The 22257-nt window shown below is 48.2% G+C and overlaps 2 long non-coding RNA genes across 3 annotated transcripts in view; both read left to right on the top strand.

The window, feature by feature from the left end:
- The window catches only part of LOC121044439 (uncharacterized), a 124045-nt gene extending 120736 nt beyond the window's left edge, over positions 1 to 3309 (top strand). The window contains exon 3 of the long non-coding RNA XR_005797313.1: positions 3245 to 3309. This is a non-coding gene — a long non-coding RNA (uncharacterized LOC121044439). The remainder of the gene's footprint in view (positions 1 to 3244) is intronic.
- LOC121044437 (uncharacterized) overlaps positions 3305 to 22257 on the top strand; it is a 39663-nt gene continuing 20710 nt past the window's right edge. Inside the window, exons 1-3 of one of the 2 annotated variants that reach the window (XR_005797311.1) lie at positions 3305 to 3315; positions 3806 to 5253; positions 14132 to 15600. This is a non-coding gene — a long non-coding RNA (uncharacterized LOC121044437). Of the gene's footprint in view, positions 3316 to 3805; positions 5254 to 14131; positions 16043 to 22257 lie in introns of those variants that run through there. The other variant, XR_005797310.1, reaches the window with a different exon arrangement.

The following is a 22257-nucleotide window of genomic DNA, read 5'->3' as shown; positions in this document are numbered from 1 at the left end:
TGGCTGTGGAGATTATATCTGTGACAGAACGAGATAAGATGGATGATGCTTTCCCAGGTTTGAATTTCTGCTCTTAAGAATATTTTTCTCGGGGCACCCGGGTGGCTCAGTCGGTTGAGCGTCGGACTCCTGATTGGGGCTCAGGTCATGATCCCAGGGTCATGAGATCAAACCCCATGTCGGGCTCTGCGCTGAGCATTCAGCCTGCTTGGGTTCTCCCTCCCGCCCCCCTGCCCCCGCTCCTCTCCCCCACCCACTAACACATTCTCTCTCTATCTCTCTAAACAACAACAACACCGGCAACAACAACCACTCTTCTCTCCACCTTCCCATTTCCCACCTGACAGAGTTCATCCAGCCTCCCAGGACTCCACCACAGCCTGCGGCCATCTCCAGAGGTGTCCCCACTGGGCACTGGGGCCTCTTTCTCAGCGTGTGCCTCTGGAGCAGAGCTCTGTTGCCGTGGCCTATGTTTCCCCTGTGGCTGGCACTGTGGGGGGGGGGGGGAGGTGAAGGTGCATGTCCCACGTTCATGGTCTCTGAGTAGGCCACGGGGCTCCAGTTGCCTCCATTCTGCAGGTTTCCATTGCACTGACTTTGCCCCTGCACTGGGAGAAGGGAAGGTGGTCTTGGCATGGGGGGGGGGGGGCGGGTGTTACGGCAGATGAGACTCAGGGGTTCAGTGCCAGCTGGGAGAAGCAATATCATTTCTAGGTCCAGTTCTGCCACCTCTTTGCCCCCGTGTGTCACCAGTAAAAGAAGGGCGAAGGCAAAGCTGGCTTCATAATCTTTCAAGATTCCAGAACTTTGGGGAGGCGGGGGGCGGGGGGGAGGCTCTGTCTTCCTGGAGTTCTCTCCAGCCTGATTGCCTCCACAAGGCACAGCATCTGGGAACCTCATCACGTCTGTGTTGCCTGGTATCTAATGGGACGTTCTGGGTTGAGAGTTACCACAAGCCCCTTTGTGGTTTTGACACGAGTGGAGACCCCGTGGTGATGCATCCTGGGCTCTGATTGCAGTGTGATCTGCTGACCCCCGAGACAGAGCCCGGCCAGAGTGATCTTTGGCAAGGTGGGCATTTCTGTCACCTGACAGGAGGGGACCCCCCTTGCAGAGCTTGCCTCACAGGAGCCGGAAGATGAGCAGCTGGCTTGGGAGGTGAGATCAGATTTTTTCAGGGCAAAGTAGAACCCCGTTTGTCTTAATGAGGAGGAAAGAACAAAATCAAAGCGTTCGTGAACACTTCAAAGGGGTTAAAGGACCACATTTGGTTCCCAATTAGTGTCCCTCCTGGCCAGGCAAGTGTCAGGTGGAGAATCCCATTGTCCTAATCAAGGGGGAAGGTGCCCGGGGCTTCTCTTATTGGCTGAGAATTGGTGGGGGCTGGGGGGCCCTGTTTCTGGGATCTCCAGCCCCATGCAGACCTCTGGTCTGTTTAGGAGACAGCTCTAATGAACCATACTTGCCTGTGAAGGACCGTGATCTTCTCCAAGCTTCTTCTATTTCCCTTCTATATTTCTTTCTCCTGATTATTTTCTTGCCTGCTATTTTTGTTGCATTTTTGTCTATCCAGAAGTTAAGACCCAAAGGCCTTGATTTCTATAACCAATTCTGTGCTTTACAGAAGCAAAAGTCAGTAGGTCCAAACTTGGCTCTTTTATTCATGTGACTCAAACTGGTTTGGGGCAACATCTCTGAGTGCAAGCCAGAAACTTCCATAAAGGGGGCTACTGCCTGGAAACCTGAGAACACTTGGCAAGTGAGCCCAGCCCGGAATGTTTTCAGACCAGCACTGCCCCTGACAAACAGAGACTGAGGCAAGACAGGTCAGGCTCCCCTGCTCTACCTCCGTCTTCTCCAGAATGCTTCTGGGTTCCCTTCTTTTACTCATGTTCCTACCCCCCAATCCACCAGTTTTTCAGAATCCACATTTCACATCCATCCACAGCCCTGATTTCCAAATCATTATAATCAATGATAACGATCAACTATCATAATCAATGATAATTAGCATTTATCAAGACAGTGGTTTCCCCAAAACGACTGCCAGCCCAGCCCGTGACCTTTCTTTTCAGTCACAGACAAAAGGGGATTTGTGTGTGTGTGCGTGCGTGTGCGTGTGTGTGCACACGCACGCACACACACATACACGGGCACTTGTGCGCACACCTGCCTAATGAACATACCCGTAATGAAAAACAGGATAGATTACAGAGAATGGCAACCTAATGGTTACAAAAAGGTATATGAGGCATAACCCATTAGTGAGCTACATTTTGTTCAAAACTGAGGTACTCAGGCAGAATAACACGCCTTTGTGCCGGAATGCACTCAGCTGTAGCAATGACTAATAATATAGCTGAGGACCTGTTCACATTTTTCCCCTTTTGTGCCTATTTTCATAAGTTAATAACTCAAGCATGAAATTATTTCAGGCTGAAGACTGGTGGTAAGAGCAGGGCAAATGTGTGGGAAACAACTTTTTGTTGTTGTTGTTACTTATTTTAGTTTGGCTGTTTTTAAGTTAGAGGAGTGGAGATGTCAACGTGCATTTTCTCCGGCAACGTGTTTTGGTTAAGCCCCCAAAAGCTGGGATTTCATTATATGAGACAAATGTTTAGTGACTGCAGATAGGAGTTAGTGTTCCTACAGGTATATGCTTCTGTTTGGTATAGGTTGGGGTTGCAGGTGGTTCCGGGGGAGGGGAGAGGGTTGGATGAAACGGACTCAGAACATTCTAAGTGCCATCATTCTGGACTCCCATGCCTTCAACTAGAAAACTCCTATCCCACCAGAAAGGTATTCAGCTTAGTGAGCAAACGGCTGGCTGTCTGACACAGCGGAGAGTGTGGGTAGGGGTGAAGCCTAGTGCTGAGTATCAGTAAATTCCTGGAGCAGTGTATAGAACAGAAATGTGATGAATAATATTAATGCCTCTCCTTAGAGTCTCAGGACTCTGGGGTTTACTGAGCATTTCCCTGTACACAGAACCAGAGAGTGTCCATCTGGAGGAAACCAGATTTCATACAAATCCTTTAAAAATGTTTCTTTCCTCTCCGTTTATCGGACCAAAGGACTTTGAAAGATACAGAAAAACAGAGAATGATCTATCAATCACCTGAGTACCCCCATCCCACAATTAACAAATGTTAATTCTGTTGTGTAACGATGGCTCCAACTTTTTTTTTAAGTAAAATAACTGAATCATTACTGCTAAATTTGTACCTTTTCCTTGATCTCACAGATGGGCCAAGTAAGGAGCAGAAAGCAAAAGGACTCGGCTGAAGTGTGCAGCCTCCAGCAGCTCTCAGGAGGGTAAGACTAGCATTATTGTCCCCCTGACAGATGACCAGGAAGGGGCCCCCAGTGGATGTGAATGACAGCCTCCCTGTTCTAGATCCTGTGCTGGGCTCAGGGGCCGGAACAAAAAACAAAGCCCAAAGCAGTCCAGCTCCCAGCCTGAGAGAGGGGAGCCGAAAGCACCTGCATGAAGGAGAAGCGATCCCCTCCGGCCAGGGTCCGCTTCACCAGGCGTGTAATTCAGAGGCAAGTCAGCAAATACTTAGGGAGACATTCCATAGAACACATGTACTTCATAGGGTATATTTTAATCAGTAGCTCAATCATGGATCATTGCCAAAGAAAAGCAAAATACGCTGCCCTCCTGTGACACAATGTGATGATTTTAATTTTTACTAGTAGATCGCTACACACACACATACACACACACACACGGGCGTCTGAACCTGTTGAGAGGTCTTTCTTTCTTTCTTTCTTTCTTTCTTTCTTTCTTTCTTTTTTAAAGGTGCAATTGGACAGGGTTTCTGCGTATTATCTGCTTGTCTCGGAGCTTCTGGGGCTACCGCTCTGTGCGCTGCATGAGCTAAGCCCACCTTGCGGTTGCATCATCAGGTTCCACTTGCGCCAGGAGCCCCACAAGAGCTCGCTCAGGGTCCACCAGCTGGAATCTGAGCGAGAGCAGACTAAAAATACCCAGCTCTGCGGACTCACGCCCGGCTCCTGGGGGGCTTCCAGACTGACAGCTCCGTTTACACACCCACAATGGGTTAAAACAAAAAAGAAAAAAAGAAAAAAAAACCCAATCCGCACGTTTTCTTCGCGTTGATTGATTTGAGCTCAGCTCTAGAGAGTTTTGCTGGCCATTTTCAGAATGTTGAAACTCCCCAGAACTGTTTTAGGAAAAGTAAAAGGCGGCAAAGCGGAGAGAGCAGGCTGGCTTTGTCAGGGTCTGGGGTTCTCCGGCCACGGTCACTGCGAAAGCTGCGCCCAGTCTCGGAGCGGTCGGACCCTCACGGGACCGCACGCGGGTCCCTCTCCCACTCCAGCTCAGAGGCTGCCTCCCTCCGCCCATCCCCAGAAGGCACGGGACTTTACAGTTCACACATTTAACGGAGAAAACCCCGGTCCGGAGCCCGGAGCCCGGAGCCCGTGAAATGGAGCGCACAGCTCTGGGTGCGCAGCTCTCACAGTCCGGATGTGTGCAAACTGCTCCCCTGGGCGGTATTCAGGCCGATGCTTTGCGGGGAAGTACCTCCTCCTAGAGAGTGTCCTCTCCTCCCAGGCCTCATGGGGAAAACTTACAAAGACAGAAAACCACAGGGTTCCTGGCACATGGGCTTTGGGTTTATCAGCTTAGAGCAGATTCTTCCTGGCCTGAGCCTGGGCCCTTCCTCTGACTGCAAAGGCAGAGAGACACAAGCAGACAGAAACGCACTCGCTCAGCAGCTGACTCACGCCCAGAGTTGTATTCAACCCTCAAAAAATTGTCTACAAGAGATTGCTGAGGGTCGTGGTGCCTTCTGTCTTGCTCTCTTTCTTTTTATCCGGCGCCGTGTCACCTTTCAAGACACCTGAAATCAACCGAGAAGCAGACCAAAAGAGGGCTGGTGGGTTTTGAACACACGATACTAATTCACACTCTGGTGCCTCAAACAAACAAACAAACAAACCAACAAAAAACCCAAAAAGCAGCAAGAGTGTTTCTAAGGTAGATCCACCCCAGTTCACTTGAAGGGGAAACCTCACTACTGCGGAAGGTGACCTTGTGGGACATTGGAAAGCTGGCTTTACAGGGGCCCTGAGCAAAGCAAACTGGGCAGGGAAGAAATGAAGCTGTGATTCCTTCAACGGGGTTTGGCAAGATTTGGTTAATGACAGCCCCATCATTTCTACAAACCCATTAGCAGTGTGTGAGAGTTCCGGTTCCTCCACATTCTCATAACGCCTATTATGGTCAGTCGTTTTTATTGTAGTCATCCTAATAGCTGCACAGTGATATCTCGTGATACTGATTTGCATCTCTCTAATGGCTAATAACGATGAGCACCTTTTCATTTACTTGTTTATAATTCATAGATTTTGGTGATATGTCTGTTGAAATATTTTGTCCGTTTTTTAATTGGGTTGCTTGATTTCTTATTATTGAGTTTTGGGAGTTCTTTATGTATAATGAATACAAGCCCTTTATTAAATATATGATTTGCACATGCTTGCTCCCCAATGGTAGCTTATCTTTTCATTTTTTTAACAATGACTTTTGTTTTTAATTTTGAAGGAGTCTAAAAAATCCATTTTGGGGCGCCTGGGTGGCTCAGTCGGTTGAGCGTCCGACTTCAGCCAGGTCACGATCTCGCGGTCCGTGAGTTCGAGCCCCGCGTCAGGCTCTGGGCTGATGGCTCAGAGCCTGGAGCCTGTTTCAGATTCTGTGTCTCCCTCTCTCTCTGCCCCTCCCCTGTTCATGCTCTGTCTCTCTCTGTCTAAAAAAAAAAAAAAAAAAAATCCATTTTTTTCTTTTATGTGTTATGCTTTTGCTATATCTATGAAATCTTTGCCTAGCCCAAGTCTCAAAGATTTTCTTCTATTTTCCTCTGGAAGCTGTGGGTATTTCAACCTATGATGACCCATTTTTTGAGTTAATATTTGTCGATGGTATGAGGTGTGGATTGAAGTTCATCTTTTTTGCCTCTGGATATCCCAGTGTTCCTCCAGCATTTGTTGAAAAGACTACCATTTCTCCCTCCCTGCCCTGTTTGCACTTTTGTCAAAAATCAGTTGTTCATGCACGAGTGGGTCTGTTTAGTCTTGATTCTGACGTTCCATTGACATTGGTACTTAGGGTCACTCCACTGTCCTGATTATTGTCACTTTATAATGTCTTGAAATCACACAGTGTTAGTTCTCCAATTTTGTTCCTCCTTTGCAAAGTTGTTTTGACTATTCTAAGTCCTTTGCATTTCCGTATGAGTTTTAGAAGAAGTTTGTCAATTTCTACAAGTTTGCTGAGATTTTGCCCAGAATTGCATTGACTTTATAGATCAATTTGGTGAAAATTTATACCATAAAAACACTGAGCCTTCTGACCCATGAACACAGTATCTCTCTACCTATTTCGCGTCTCTTTCATTTTTATCAGCAATGTTTTATAATTTTTAATGTGTAGGTCTTGTCCACCTTTTGTCATTTTCACTCTAATTTATACTTTTTGATGTTACTATAAGTAGTACTTTTAAAATTTCAAATTCCAATGGTTCACCGCAAATATACAGAAATGCAAGTGATTTTTGTGAATTACTCCTGTATCCTGTATCTTTACTAAAGTCACTCTTTTAGTTCTAGTGGCTTTTTAGTTCTATGGGTTTTTCTATGTAGACTCTGTGTCACCTTCCAATAAAAACAGCTTTCCTTTTCTATTTCCAACATGGATCTCTGGATTTCTATTTCTTGCCATATTACACTAGATAGAATCTTCAGTACAATGTGGAATAGAATCTGTGGGAATTTCTGATCTCAGGAGGGAAAGTATTCAGTCTTTCATCATTAAGGATGATAATGGGGCACCTGGGTGGCGCAGTCGGTTAAGCGTCCGACTTCAGCCAGGTCACGATCTCGCGGTCCGTGAGTTCGAGCCCCACGTCGGGCTCTGGGCTGATGGCTCAGAGCCTGGAGCCTGTTTCCGATTCTGTGTCTCCCTCTCTCTCTGCCCCTCCCCCGTTCATGCTCTGTCTCTCTCTGTCCCAAAAATAAATAAACGTTGAAAAAAAAATTAAAAAAAAAAAAAGAATGATATTAACTATAGGGGCGCCTGTCTGGCTTACTCAGTAGAGCATCTGACCCTTGATCTCTGGATTGTGAGTTCAAGCCCCACGTTGGGCACGGAGCCCACTGAGAACAAACAAACAAAAGAATGATGTCAGTGGTAAGTTTTTAGTAAATGTCCTTTATCAGGTTGAGGAAGTCCCCATCTATTCTTCGTTTGCTAAGAGTTTTTATCAGGAATATTTGCTGGATTTTATCAAATCATTTTTTTTTTGTATCGTGTGAGACATACCACAGTTTACTAGTGTCACCCTTTTCCAAATTTGAGTGAAGTGGGGAACATTGACCTCTCTTTACGTCCCTTTACCATCTCTGTTAGTGATACAGCTCATTGTCTCAAATATTTCTTCTACATACTTTTAGAATCACATTAGACAGGGTTAGTTTTTGCCTCAATCATCAGTGTAATCTTGAAGACTCAAGAGGAAAATGAAAGTCTCTTGTAATGACCAATATTACCGATATTTTTGCTTATTATGTTCTTTCTTCCTTACTGATGTTCCAATAGTCTTTCTTTTATCATTTCCCTTCTGTTGAGAAATATTCTTTTGTCCATTCGTTTTCCATATGCCTGCTGGTGACAAATATTCTTAGTTTTTCTGAGACCGCTTTGATTTCCCTTTCATTCCGGAAGGATCTTTCCACTAGAAAGGACCTTTCAGCTGGAGACAGGATTTTGAGTTGGCCATTTTTTTTCTTCCAACACCTCTTCGATACTCTGGCCTCTATGTTCTAGCAACAATTATCCATCAGTCAAAAATGTTTCCCCTTTAGGTGGAGTGTCATTTCTTTCTGTTTCCAATATATACATACTTCTCTTTGTTTTTCAGAAGTTTGAGTGTGATGTGCCTTGATATGGATTTCTTTGGGTTTTTCCTGTTTGAGATTCGCTTGGCTTCTTAAATCTGTGGCTTTGTGCTTTTTGCCAGATTCAGAAAGTTTTAAGCCATTACTTAACGAACACTTTTTCAGTTCTGCCCTCTTTTCTTCTCCTTCCAGAACTCCAGTGTCACGGAAGTTAGATCTTTTGTTATAGCACCACATATCCCTGAGGCTCTGTTCCCTTTTTTCCAGCCCATTTTCTTGTCTCTGTTGTTCAGAATGGATATGTAACAATGTCCCGTCTTCCAGTTCGCTGTGCCCCCTTGGTTCCCCTGATGAGTGCCTCCCTTGACGCGGGTTTTATTGTTGTTGTTTTGGTTACTGTATTTTTCAGTTCTAAAACTTCCATTTGGTTCTTCTTTATATGTTGACTTTCTTGCTTGGGACTTCCTAATTTTTCATTTGTTTCAAGAGTACTTGTCATTGTTCTTGGAAGCATTTTTATGGTGGTTGCTTTATTTATTTATTTATTTTTATTTTTTTTTTCCAACGTTTATTTATTTTTGGGACAGAGAGAGACAGAGCATGAATGGGGGAGGGGCAGAGAGAGAGGGAGACACAGAATCGGAAACAGGCTCCAGGCTCTGAGCCATCAGCCCAGAGCCTGACGCGGGGCTGGAACTCACGGACCGCGAGATCGTGACCTGGCTGAAGTCGGACGCTCAACCGACTGCGCCACCCAGGCGCCCCAATGGTGGTTGCTTTAAAATGTCTGTCCGATCATTCTAACATCTCTGTCATCTTGGGATTAGCATTTACTGGTTGTTTTCTTTCAGTCTGAGATCATCCTGTTCTTGGTATGGTGCACGATTTTCTACTGAAACCGAAAATTTCGAATATTATGTTACGAGACCCTGGATATTAGTGCAATCGTCTGTGTTAAATGGCTTCCTCTGGCATTGCCCCAGTAGGGAAAGGGATTGGTTAACAGTGAGTTGTGTCGTTCCTGCCAGGGGGACGTGGAAATCCACGTTCCCTACTTGGCATCTGTTGACACACAGGTAAAAGTAAGAAGAGGTCTCTACCTCGCTGCTGGATGGAGACAGAAGTTCTGGCTCCCCACGGGGCCACCACGGATAGCTCCCTCAAGTAGAAGGTCAGAGTGCCCCACTGATATTCCCCACAGGGCCTGGTTACCACTGAAGGTGGAGAGAGCTTCCTCTGATGCCACTCCAGTGGGGAAACGGAGGAGAGCCTGGTCTCTGCCAGGCGGGGGTGAATGTCCAAGCTCCCCCTTCCCAACCCCATGATGACAGTGTAGAGAAGCTTGTTAACTCTGCAGATGGAAGTCCGAGCTCCCTGCTCAGTCTTCTCAGACACCATCCTGGGGCGGGAGAAGTCAGTAGATGGGGATGATGTAACACTCGGCTGGAGCATCTGCCCACCTTATCACATTTGCCACCACACACACCCTCAGCAGAGCTGTGAAAACACTGGCCAGGGAGCTGTTTACGCTTTATCTCATTTAGCTGTCACACCCACCGCGTGGAGCAGGCAGTAGGTTAGTGCTCTCTATTCTCACAGACGGGGAACTAGAAGCAGGGAAGCTGAGTAACTTGAGCAAGGTCAGCGTGAGTCGACAGCAGAATTCTCAGCTGGGTCTGTGTGATTCTCATTCTCTTGCTTTTTAGCCCCCACGTTTTATTGTTGATGGAATTCCGGTTGGAGGGAATGAGGGCCCTTTGGGGAAATGAGTTTGCAGAGGTCAGAAGGAAGGACCTGGAAAAAAGCTAGCGAACGTTTCCAGGAGAGGCGTGGGTGAACAGCAGACCTGCATGGTTCCAGGGGACACCTGGGGAGGCAACCCGTGGCGTTTCATGGAGGGAGCTGGGATTCCAGAATTGGAGAAACCTGGGTTCAAACCCAGACTCCACACTGATCCCACCGATGGCAGGAGTTCGGGCGAGTTGTCGAAGCCCTCCAAGCTTCTGTTTTCACATCTGTACAGCAGGAGGATGACGGTATCTCCTTGGAAGCTTCCCAACGGGTACAGCGAGGCACTGTCCATGAAATGCCTGGGCTGTGCCAGGCCACAGGAGATGGCAAATAGGTGCTGGCTGTTGATTTTATTTGCTAGTTCTCTGGAAAGTGGCAGGGACTACGACCCAGAAACTTTCAATGACTGGAGGACGACACCGGGCTACATGGCAGGGGCAGCCCAGAGCTTGTCCGGAAGCAGGGAGGCCTCGCAGAGCCCAGAACCTCATCGGAGACCATTTGCAGGGACCAGGACGGTGGGACGGAGTGCCTTCTGACCTGGAGAGGTCGCTTCCAGTCTTTGCTCCGGCAGTGGTGGTGGCTCCGGCGAAGGGAAGAAGCATCAGTTTCTGTTGGCTCTCAGACACTCCAGCTGTCGTCTTCGGGAATGTGTTTCTCCACCCCAGAGGGAAGTGGATGACTGAGAAGGGAGGCGAGCGGTTAGGCTGGGCCTTGCAAACTCTAGCCCGTTAGCTCCGGTGTGCTGGCCATGGACCCCAAGCCAAGGCCAGCGTCACGGCAGGTTATGGCGCACTGCACGCCCACTGCACCAATGAGATGTATTTGCAAACTTAATATAAACAGATTACATTTCTTATCCTAATGTGGCTGTTGGCTAAGTGCCCGTGAATTTTAGCCCCCGAGAGGAAGACGATTGCTTAAGCCGAGCGTTCACTACTTTTACTTTCCATACACGGCTCGGGGCTCCTTCCGGGCACCCGTTCACGCCCCACACACGCAGACACACGCACACGTCCACGTGGGCCGCCACGCACGTGCCTTCACAGGGACAGGCCAGTCGTGCACTCGCTGACCCCCTTTCTGCTGGCTGCAGACTGGGGCAATATTCTGGCTTTGGGGGAAAAAGTCCTCTCCATGCCACCGTACATTTTCACATTCAATACACACTCTGGCTTCGGCTTCCAGATTCTTCTTCCTACCCCCCCCCCCCCCCCCCAGATGAATCCTTTAATAGCCCACTCTATCAGTCAGTGTCCAACATGCCTTTTACATGGGGAGGGGAAGGCCGAGGAAAGGAGGTCATTTCCCTGAGGTCCCTATGGACTCAGCGAGTGACAGAGGTTCTCCGGAGCCACCACAAGCACCATCACCATTGTGAGGGGACCTTTTCGGCCACCTCGACCGGCTCCTTGAGGCTGACCGGAAGTGGTTATTGGAGATTCTAAGATCCAGCCATGCCAGACACAGAGGAGCCGTGGGCAGTGGGACATGGGCTCATTCCCATCAGCGGCGTGCAAGTGATTTCGTAAGAGACAGTCAGGTGTGGGCTTGCACACCATTCCCTCCCCGCCTCTCCCAAATCCCACCCCTCCCGTCCATGTTTATAATCCCTCCCTCCTACCCTGTCTCTGTCTCTCCTTCTTCCTTTCAGAAAGTCCTCGCTCGTCTTTCCCTTTCCTCACGCTGGCAGCCAAGCTTATGCCCCGCACGGGCCTACAGAATTCTTTCCTCCCGAGCCAAGGAAGTGGGCACAAAACAATGTCCAGGCTGTACCCGTCGGGGGCCCCACATCAAAGATGCAGGAAACAACTGTTTCCCTGTCTCCTGACGGTCAGCGGCATAGCCCTCCAGGCAGCGTCTCTGCCCAGGGAAACAGCCCCGGCGGCCCCCACCCAGACGTTCAGATCCTGCGGGGCAGGGGGCCAATTTCTCTGGCCCTTTCTCTGTGGAAAAAGTGCAAGACGCAGACCAGTTCGGGAAGGCGATTCTAGTCAGACCACGGAACAGATGGGAGCGACTCCAGAGGGATGCCTGCGTGTGTCAGGTGTCTGTGCGGTCCTGGCACACACACGGGCACACCCACGCGTGCACATTCACGGCATTCACGCACGCACCCACACAGGCGCGCGCAGGGAGGCCCATCCACGGGGATGTTGCCCTGGGCCTCTCACTTGGCCCGCTGTCAGCTCAGAGCAGTCTCTCTGCCTGGTGGCTTGTAGGAGTGACCAGCCTCCCCTCAAATTGTCTGCACTCGCACCCATCTGACAGCCAGCCTCCCGTCAGGCCCAGGGGAGGGCCTAGCGAGACGCACACCCTTCCAGAAGGGCCAGGAGCGCCTCCCGCCGGAGAGTTCCCTCCAAACATTCACGGGCAGCCGGCCAGGCCCTTGGGTGCCAAGATGACACCCATCCTTCACAGAGTGACAGCTGGACACTTGCTCCTGCCAGCCCCCTCTGCCACACTATCGGCGTCCCCGTCCCAGGAGCCAAGCAGCCCAATGCCAAGGCCGAGCATACCAGGGGCTTGCACCAGGATGTCACCCGCAACCGCTGTGATTCAAAAGACAGGACTCTGGGGCCAGAAACTTGGGTGTGGTGACCCCGTGTCAGAGTTCAGAGCCACAGTGCTGTGTCCCTGGCAGGAGGGGCGCCCCCCCCCTTCTCGGGGTCCAGTGTCAGGAGAGCTCATTTTTAACTGGGGTGGGGCAAGAGGGTGAATTACGGAGTTTTGTTTTATTTTATTTTTAAAGTTGATCCGTCTTTGAGACAGAGGGAGAGAGAGAGAGAGACAGAGCTCAAGCAGGGGAGGGGCAGAGAGAGAGACAGAGACACAGAATCCGAAGCAGGCTCCAGGCTCTGAGCCGTCAGCACAGAGCCCGACGCGGGGCTCGAACTCACGGACCGCGAGATCGTGACCTGAGCCGAAGTCGGCCGCTCAACGGACTGGCCCACCCAGGAGCCCCCCTAGTTTATTTAACCAGTTGCAGAATGTTAGATATTTGGGTCGTGTCCAGTCTTTGGCAAATACAGACAATGCTGCCTTAAGTGTACCCTTAAGTGTGCACGTCACTCACACACCTGTGAGAGCATGCGCAGACGACTTCTCAGAGACCGAGGTCCCAGGGAAAGGGAGATGTGCCTTTGTCGTTTGGATAGATATCACCAAATCGCCCTCCCCCAAAGCCACTATTTCACAAACAGCTAGGATGGATCAGAGCACCTGTTTCCAAATGCGTATTTGAACATGGCACGTGATCAAAATGTGAGAGCCTGAACAGTGACAAATAGTATCTTGGTGTAACTGTGTTTTTCTTCTCGTTAATGATGCTGAGCGTTTCTTCAAATGCTTCAGGGCTGTCTGTTTCCCATTCCTACAGCTCGTCAATTCATGTCCTTTGCCCATTTTTCTATCTGTTGGCCTTTTATTGATGTATGAGTCTTTATATATTAGGGAGAGTTGCACTTAGTGATGTTAATCAAAACAGTTTCCCCCAGTTTGACATTTGCCTTTTAGGTTTGTTGATGATAGGATCGGTTGGCCATGGAGAGGAAACTCGATTTTTATGTAGTCCTTTTCATCAATTCTTTCTGTTCGGGGGTGTTATGCTTTGTGTTTGTGCTAATACGGCATTCCTCCTTCTGACGTGAAAGGGTAAAAGTTATTATTTTCTCTTAAAACTTTGATGGTTTCGGAGCACCTGAGTGGCTCAGTCAGCTGAGTGTCCGACTTCGGCTCGGGTCACGATCTCATGGTTTGTTAGTTTGAGCCCTGCGTTGGGCTGCCTGCTGTCAGCTGAGAGCCCACTTCGGATCTTCTGTTCCCCTCTCTCTCTCTCTCTGCCCTTCCCCTGCTCTCTCTCTCTCTCTCTCTCAATAAATAAACATTTTTGAAAAAGTTTAAAAAATTTGATGGTTTCATTTTTGTTTTATATTTCAAAAGTTGATCTATGTAGATTTTGTTTGGATAGATCATTAAAGTATGGATTCACCTTTTTTTTTCTTTTCTTTTTGGATGGTCCCCCCATTCTGTCATCCCAATACTGTTTCTTCCCATCCACGTACTAACCAGGCCCGACCCTGCTTAGCCCGATCAGACGAGATCGGGCGTGTTCAGGGTGATATGGCCGTAGACCCAATACTGTTTCTTGAGCGAGCCACCCTTCCCCACTGACCTGAGATGCCTCACTTCTCCTCTCACAGAGGCCTTGCTTGCAGTTGCCTCTCCTGGGGGCCTTCCACTCTGAGGAGGAGAGATGCTTCTTAATGAGTGAAATGCAGAGGTTCAGAGCCCCAGGCCAGAAAACATCCCCAAAGGCCTTCCTTTTTATGTATGGCTTAAAATACAGAGAAAAATGCTCCTTGCTTTAGAAAACACAACCTTTTCCGTTTGCTTAACGTCTCACCCTTCTCTTAAGGTGGGCCCCCAGTGGTTGGAAGGGGAGCATTCGTGCTGTCCGCCCTGCATAAAAGCTCAGACATTTGGGCTGTAAGGGAAAGAACTCAACTTAACGGAGTTGAGAAAGAAATCCACTGGTCAGTGCCTGCAAAGTCCAGGACTGGCTTGACTCTATGACATCAGCAGGACTGGATCTCAATCGCCCCATCGCTCTTGAGGGGGGGGGCTCTCCACTAGAGATGGCTGTGAGCTGGCTGCCGGCAGCTTAGCTCAAAGACTGTCTTCTGAGCAGCCCGGGTGACAGGCATGGGAATGGCATGACGGGACCATCCGCCCATCCTGGACATTGGAACTGGGGCATGGGATGTGCTAGTTAGTGGTCCTGGGTCACTCGCCCACCTCCGGACCAGGCAGCCCACCAAAACGGCGTGAGCTGGTCCTGGAAGGATGCCGGTGCCAGAGAAGGAGGATCAGATCCTGAAAGGTGGTCACAGCAGGTGCACCCCACGCCCCACGCCCTGCTCTTTCCTTGACCTTCTACACTTTGGTTCTTCTTTCCCGGAAGTGTAACATGCAGCTGTTCCCTTGCCTAACTTGCCACCCTGGTCAAATGACTTCACCTCTCCATGCCTCAAACGAAGATGTTGAAAGGACCTTTTGCATGGGGGTTGTTGTGAGAATTCACTAAAATAACAGACCTCAAGCATCTGGCACCTGGTGCCTAGCAACTCACTGCTCATTTGCTCAACGAGGTTAAAAGGTTCTGATCGCTTTGTCCCAGGACAGAAAGACCCCTCCCTCTGCAGCTCCAGGGGCAACTCAGTGCGTTAAAAAAAAAAAAAAAAAAAGGAGGGGAGGCAACTGGCAGGTGAAAGGCAGACAGGAAGAGCAAATAAGAAGTCAAATTACTTCTTCGTAAGACACCTTGATGCCCTAAGGACAGCCTGTTACAAGCGGCCATCACTCTGGGAAAAGAAATTGGGGTCTCAGAAACCAGACCCTTTGAAGAGTAAAGCCTCTCACTTTGGCCAGCCTCTGTGACAATTCTGATTGAACATTGCCCAGAAATAAGTTTTGATGGCACGTGCTTCTCATGCGGATGCTCCCATGTTCGCAGTTTTTTTCTGAATGATCTTTACCAATAAACCTCTCTCGTGTCCTCACCCTATCTCTGTTCTATTTACAGAGCAAGAGAACCCCAATTTTATCTAGGGAGGTAATGTGCCTGACTAAAAGACTACATTTTCCGGGCTCCTTTGCAGTTCACTGTGGCCATGTAACTAATTTCTAACCAATGGGATACAAGCAGAAGTATGGAATTTATAGGAAGGTAAGTTAAAAGGAACTGATTCAATTGCGGAGATATTCTCTTCCTCCTTCATCGGGCCATAGATGGGAAAGCAGGAACTCTTGCAGCCTCCTTGTGACACTGAGAGCAAAAGCCAGAGCTAGGGTTGTGGAACAGAAAGGCAAGAAGAAGAAAGTTCTGTAAGTCTTTTCTATGGGTATGTAAACACTTGTGTTTTATGCTTCTGTCTTTGGAGTTTTCGGCCAAATGCAGCTAAATACAATCCTAGCTTGAAACATGATTCATCCCTCAGCAACCCTTGGCTGATCTTCACCCTCTGGAGAAGAGTAGAAATGCGTGCATGCCAGTATCCTGAATAATCTTGGCCTCCTCAGGACCTGAGAAGGGTTCCCATGGACTTTGGACCCCATGGGGCCTTAGGGTAGGGCCCAGGCTACTTCCCTCCGGTGAAACAAAAACACTTTCTCTTTGCTCTGGGAAGGATTTAAGATGCATTGACCTACCTCATCAAATCTTACGATGCATGTGATTTATTTTTCCGTGCCGGGCCCTGTTGGCTAAAACTGAACCACAATCATTTTACTGAATCGGTAAAGAAAACTTGTGTCAAATGGTAACTTACACCAGACGTGTGATTCTGTTTTGTAACAGTTTACAGTTGACCAATCACTTTCTGTGCATTATCACCACCCACAGAGAGAGAGAGAGAGAGAGAGAGAGAGAGAGAAAAGGGGATGGCTGTATCCGCTGTACTAGAACCTGGGGCTCGGTCATCTTCAGACCAGCCCTGCCCTGGGTCAGACCAGGTGATGGGGACAAAATTTCACAGAAGTCCTTCCGAGAGTGGTCATGTTTTTAGAATAAGATATTGAAAACATTATCTTGACAGTAAAGTCAAAGCAGATTTTTATCTTCCTTAAGCTGCTTGCTGGTGGTTGCCAAAGGCATAGACACAACAATCCAGTCTCCTAAACTAGAAGGTAAGCGTCCTGTTCAGCATCGTACCAGTATGACACAAATGACAGAAAACTCCGCTCAAACTAGCTTAAACAATCAAGGGGAGGTACTGGCCCGGGACAGTGAAAAATCAGGCAGAGGCTCCGATCTTGGACGAGGCAGTTTCCCGAGTCCCCGAAGCTCCAGTTTTGTACTTCTCCCGTCATAGGATCCCAGAGGCTGTCCCTCCTCTTTCTCTCCACTGCTTGACTCCTCGTTCCATGTCCTGTGCCATCCGGGGAGGGCCGCTCTTGCAGGCTCCAGCAGAAGAGAGAGGGCTTCCGTCTCCCGGAAAGCTCGGCCAACGGTCCCTCGGGTGCCATGGGCCCAAAGTCAGGGCAAAGGAACAAGCTAATTGGCTTAAGCCAATGCGAGCCGACCCCTGAAATATGGGGTAAGGGGAATTCGCCCGACTCACATAGCTGGTGACGCTAAAGGGGGGCTTCCCAAAGGAAATTTCGGGACCTAAGCTTTAGGGTAGGGAACGGATATCAGTTGCCCTATTTGTCCGCCTCTGCTATTCACCTTACCAGTCACGTTGACCGGCGTGGCCAGTGATGTGTGATCCTTATCGACGATTAATCGGCTCCCACGTGGAAACTTTTCACACAGCCTCCACTCCTGGGGTTAGCTCTGTATCACCGGCTTAGCTTCGTTTTAACCCAGCTTGCACAGAGCTTGTCTCCCGAGAAATTATTTAAATCTCACTAAACTGTAATGAAGCAACTTCTGGGCTAATTGTCCTCTGCTACGGCGAGGGTATCAGAGCAGCAGGATAGAAGGTCTCAGAAATGAATCTGACGTCACTTTTCGATGTAAAGTACAATGTTCCTGAGACAATGTCAAACCACCCCTTCCCTACCTTCTGTATGTTGATGGTTGCCCTGGCTCCCTTTCTTTGTCCCGTAATTAATCATTCTACAGCTGTCCACCTTAAAGAGAAAACAAGAAGCTATCAAATCCAAGCCCCATGCAAAGCAGGAGACCTCTGCATGGATCCCCATGAGAGACCCATGCTTGCTTTCCGGGGGCCAAAATGCCCACCAACATCAAGAGAGGTCCCGAGGGCTCGAGTGTGGCCCCAAGTTCCTTACGTTAGTTAGTCCTAATCTTTTTCTTTAGACGGTATGGTCATTGAGAGGCAGGTGACGTGCTATTCCAGAGGGCAAAATCGGGACACATCCTGATGTGACATCCATCAAATTTGTGCAGAGAGATGTCACAACCCCCACAAGACCTTGTCCCTTTCAGGCCGCGCATGACCATCTTCTCCAATTATTTCATGCACTTCGAGGTTTCCAGCAAATCTAAACACAACGATTGACACTCTCAGGACACAGTTGAAGTTATTTCACTTTGTTTTGACTTTGCTTAGCCTCAATACCATTTTTCCACATTTTTGGGGTCCTAATAGCTTTTTTTCTGTTAAAAAAAAAATTGCCGGTAAGCCCACCACTTAGAAATAACCACTAGAAGGAAACAAATCAAAATTTTAGCCATCTTTCTTCTGTACGTAAAATAATATGTGTGTCGGGGCGCCTGGGTTGAACAACTGACTCCTGATTTTGGCTCAGGTCATGATCCCTGGGTGGTGGAATCGAGCCCCATGTCAGGGTCCACACTCAGCGTGTGAATTCTCTCTCTCTGCTTAAGATGCTCTCTCTCTCTCTCTCTCTCTCCCTCTGCCTCACTCCCTCATGCACGCTTTCTCTTTCTTTTCCCTCTCTAAAATAAAATCAAAAAAACTTTTTTTAATGTGTGCACTTTCCTTTACAAATATGAGGCTCGTTACACTTATTTTCATTAGGAAGTAGTCTTTTACAATGTACCTAATGTCTGCTTAGCACTTGGTCTCATAAATGTATCATGACTTATCTAGCCATACCCTGCTTGCTTACCTCTAATTAGAAAAGATTCCTTGAAGTGTCACCACCGGGCTAGAGTAATCTCACCCAATCCCCCTGACAGCCCCGTCAGACAGGAATTATGATTATCTTCAGTTTACTGTGCGGAAGGTTAAGTAAACTACTCAGGGAGTGCCAGCGGGGAGACTCTAATCAGCACTCCCACCTACATGGTTGCCCTTGTCCCCGGACCCTTGGATAAATTGTTATCTTTTTTTTTTTTTTAATGCTATCTTGAAAGAGAAATGTTAGCTTACTGCTTTTATTTGCCTGTATCCGGTTGTTTGCAAGTTTGAGCATCTTTTGATTTCTTACGGAACATTTGCATTTCTTTCCCTTCGCGTTGCCTTATCGTGTTTTTGCCCATTTTTCTGTTAGCCTTACGCTAGGCACGCACCTCAGTGATCGTGCAATTCACCCGCTATCTGTCATGTATGTTCCCCGGTTATTTCTGCGCCTTTGAGTTTTGTCATGGTGACTTAGGACGGAGAAACTTTAATATTTCTATATCTGCCAATTATTTTCCTCTGTAACTATTCCCATGAATTTCACCCATAGGAAGTTTTCATCTCTCCCAGGTGCAGATACATGTCTTACTTTTCTTTTCTTTTACAATGAGTTCATTTTCCACATTTAACTCTCTCATCTATCTGGAAATTACTGTTAATTTTCTTCTCGAAAGGTCAACCCAGAAGCGCCCGAATAAGCTTGAGTGGGGTGGCCATACCCATGACCTGTTCCATCACACCAGTACCTGGATGTGCTCGCACAGGACTGTCACTCGTGACACCTGGATGGGCCCCTGCAGGGAGCACACCCAGGCGTTATACTTCCGTGGGTACAGGTTGGCTTTCAGCACTCACGCCCTTTACTGAGATTAATCCCATGGCAACTAAAACTGCCAAACTGCCAGACTTTCTTTTGTTCCACGGGTGAGGGTGCAACTTTTAGAGAAACATCTCTACCACTTGCTATAAATTTGAATGTAACTCTTTGATGTAACAGTATCCCTCAAGTAGATGTCATTTGGTCTTCGGCTTTTCATCTTGTTGCATGATTTCCACGTATAGGGTCAGGTGCCTGGAGTATACTGGCCGACACCTGGTTCTCTCCCTTGAGAACTGTATTCTACTTCTCGGACCACTCTGTTTCCTTAGCTCTCTTGCGTACTGTTGTTGGACATTCGGGCTATTCCCTGCTCTCATGGTCACATAGGCAGCTGACAAAATAGTTTCTACTCAGCACGTTCTTCTGTGTTTCATTTTTAATTTTCTGTGTTTGTATTGATACGTATTCAGATTCAATTTGTGCTGATGGTTTGGCCTCCTATTCCATCCAGTTGAAATGACTTTGTGTCATTCATGATTTGCTTATCTATTGCATTTTGGGGGTGGGCTCTTACACCCATTGCATGATCAAGAAAGACATTGTACCTCCAAGAGAGGAAGCCTACAGTATGCAGAGAGCAGTTGGTGGGTAAGAATTTGCATCTGTCCCCAACACTGATACTCTTGGCCATGATGCTGCTCTGATGGTTGCCCCATCAGTGGCATCAAAGGACGCTCCAAGATACCAACTGCTTTGCTGACATTATTTTAGGTATACAATGCTTACCAGATGCACCTGTTTAACCACAAAAGATTCCTAGTTGTTTGGGGAGACTTGAACCCGTGTTGTCCCTCGCATTCTTTTTGAAATGTTTGCAAGCCACATGGTCTATAATTCTAGACTATTCCCCCAGGGATTGCCTTATGGCAATGGATAAATCCCCCAGGGATTGCTTTATAGCAATCTATCCTTTTACGGTGTTTGAGAATGGACAGTTTGCTTAGGGGCTAGCTTCCCAATATTTTTATCAGTGTGCTTCTCCGAGGTCATCTGAGAACTTTCCTCTTTGCCTGGGCTGAAGACTGACTCATTTAGTGTATCCGAGTGTTGTCTCACAGTCCTGGGTTCTACCTTTTTCAAGATCACCTGAAAAACTAGAAAAGCGGGAGGCTAACTTGAAATTGCGGGCCGTCTTTTTTGTCAAGTCTTTACATGTTAGCACGTTCTCCGCGCACAGCCCTATCCCTTTCTTGTGCTCTTCAAGTAGCTTTAAAAAGCCTTGTGAGGGGCGCCTGGGTGGCGCAGTCGGTTAAGCGTCCGACTTCAGCCAGGTCACGATCTCGCGGTCCGTGAGTTCGAGCCCCGCGTCGGGCTCTGGGCCGATGGCTCAGAGCCTGGAGCCTGTTTCTGATTCTGTGTCTCCCTCTCTCTCTGCCCCTCCCCCGTTCATGCTCTGTCTCTCTCTGTCCCAAAAATAAATTTAAAAAAACGTTGAAAAAAAAAATAAATCTTAAAAAAAAATAAAAATAATAAAATAAAATAAAAAGCCTTGTGAAATCATGGTCCTTTAGTAAGTTTCTGCGTATTCTGGGCGTTAGCCTTCTCGATGCTGTCCTCAGAAGGGCAGTCCCTTCATGCACATTCTCTTTGATTCTGTGCCCCCTTTTCACATTTTAGGCATGCTTCTCTAAAGATCTGAGATCACCAATGACCACCTTTGGTGGCCACATTGGTTGTGTGGTTTTTTTTTTTTTTTCCTACGTGTCTCCTCTCGTTTTGTTCCTCACTGGGATGAGTCACGTGAATGAGCAGAAATGAGGGTTTTCTCTCAGTCTCTTTCCTCACTCGGTAGCTGTGCATTTGGACACTTGAGCCCCAGTCCTTCAGGTTAAGATTGGGTGGCACTGAGGAATTTTGTTTAATCTCTCCGGGCCTTGTTTTCTTTATGCCAGATTGGGGATGATAACAGCATTAACCTCCTGGCGTGGCTATAAGGGAAAAAATGCATAGTTAGGTCCTTATTAGTATTATTATCTACCTATTATCGAAACCCTTTGTGGTTACAAGTGATAGAAAGCCAACGCAAACCGGCTTAGACACTAGAAGATTCTATTGGCTCAGAGGATTTTCCCCAAGGGCTTGCCTTCAAGCAGAATCTAAGTCACCCCGGCCTTAGGCATAGCTGAGTTCAGAGGTCTGTTAATGTCACCAGGACCTGAGTCTCTCCATTTGGCTTTGCTGCTGCTTCACATGGAGGCAAGATGGTCGAAGCAGCCCCAGGCCCCTGTCTCCCTTGGGCCCCCAGCCTGGCAGAACCATCCTGTTTCTTGGCTCCTCTTGGAACTGGCCCCATGCCCAGAGCAGTGGAAGCCAAATTCTGAATTGGGGAGATTTGCTTTCCCAAGAGGGAGAGCCCAGGAGCCTTCCTGACCGGGAGTGATTTCGCTGACACTCTTGGGCACCTCCTCCACTCTGAAGCTCACAACTAGGACCTTTCAAAGCAGCTCTTTTCCAGAAGGACGGGCCCCCCAGAGTGCAGAAAGATGACCTTGAGCCCTGGACACAAGTCCTTGCTTCTTACTCCCTCCTTGACTTGTCTAGGTATTTTAGGCTTTGACCTACATCTCTGACAGCAGCTAGACTCCTTCCTGGGCTCCACACAGCTTCGTCTTGGTGGCTGGGAAGCACCTTTGCCTTTACCCTTTGACCCCCGCCTGTGCCTGCCAGCTGGGTTTTCCACACCTGGCCATTGACCTTGAAGTCACCCTTCTAAGACACGCCTGGCCATTCATGGCGTTTATGGTGTAACACTTCCGTCACATATGGCGCTGGGTACCGTTGGTTTTTTTTTGTTTGTTTGTTTGTTTTTTTTAGTAACCTAGAATCCGTGCGCCCTTCCTTTGCACAACTGTGTGTTCCTCTGTGGCACCATCGGGCAGTCCTGGTGGGCGGGGAGTTCGGTGCTGTCTCCCTGTCTGGAAGCCGAAGGGTGTTGTCCCAGTGCCCTTTCCTGTCCCAGAGCGGAGCTGAGCAGCCTCAGAAGGAGTGACCGCGGCCCATCCCCACCCCGCAGAGGCACCTGACACACTTGTGCTCCCTCCCGGCCTG

Source organism: Herpailurus yagouaroundi, unplaced genomic scaffold (assembly GCF_014898765.1).
Source record: "Herpailurus yagouaroundi ecotype Mexico unplaced genomic scaffold, PumYag 188, whole genome shotgun sequence".
Lineage (NCBI taxonomy): Eukaryota > Metazoa > Chordata > Mammalia > Carnivora > Felidae > Herpailurus > Herpailurus yagouaroundi.
The sequence above is the reverse complement of the archived record's forward strand: the minus strand, read 5'-3'. Positions and strand labels throughout refer to the sequence as shown.